Source organism: Lontra canadensis, unplaced genomic scaffold (assembly GCF_010015895.1).
Source record: "Lontra canadensis isolate GAN:19392208 unplaced genomic scaffold, GSC_riverotter_1.0 scaffold231, whole genome shotgun sequence".
Lineage (NCBI taxonomy): Eukaryota > Metazoa > Chordata > Mammalia > Carnivora > Mustelidae > Lontra > Lontra canadensis.
In genome coordinates this window covers 551265-551867 of record NW_022631225.1, presented here as the reverse complement: position 1 = coordinate 551867, position 603 = coordinate 551265, and positions in this window count along the sequence as shown.

Sequence of the window (603 nt, the reverse complement as noted above, 5' to 3'; positions counted from 1 at the left end):
ATTTTGATGCTTGTTCCCTTTGCCATATTGGGGAAATTCTCTCCAATCATTCTCTCCAATATACCTTCTGCTCCCCTGTCTCTTTCTTCTTCTTCTGGAATCCCAATTGTTCTAATGTTGTTTCGTCTTATGGTGTCACTTATCTCTTGAATTCTGCCCTCGTGGTCCAGTAGCTGTTTGTCCCTCTTTTGCTCAGCTTCTTTATTCTCTGTCATTTGGTCTTCTATATCGCTAATTCTTCCTTCTGCCTCATTTATCCTAGCAGTGAGAGCCTCCATTTTTGATTGCACCTCATTAATAGCTTTTTTTTTATTTCAACTTGATTAGATTTCAGTTCTTTTATTTCTCCAGAAAGGGCTTTTATATCTCCCGAGAGGGTTTCTCTAATATCTTCCATACCTTTTTTGAGCCCGCCTAGAACCTTGAGAATCGTCATTCTGAACTCTAGATCTGGCATATTACCAATGTCTGTATTGATTAGGTCCCTAGCCTTTGGTACTGCCTCTTGTTCTTTTTTTTGTGGTGAATTTTTCTGCCTTGTCATTTTGTCCAGATAAGAGTATATGAAGGAACAAGTAAAATACTAAAAGGGTGGCACCACCC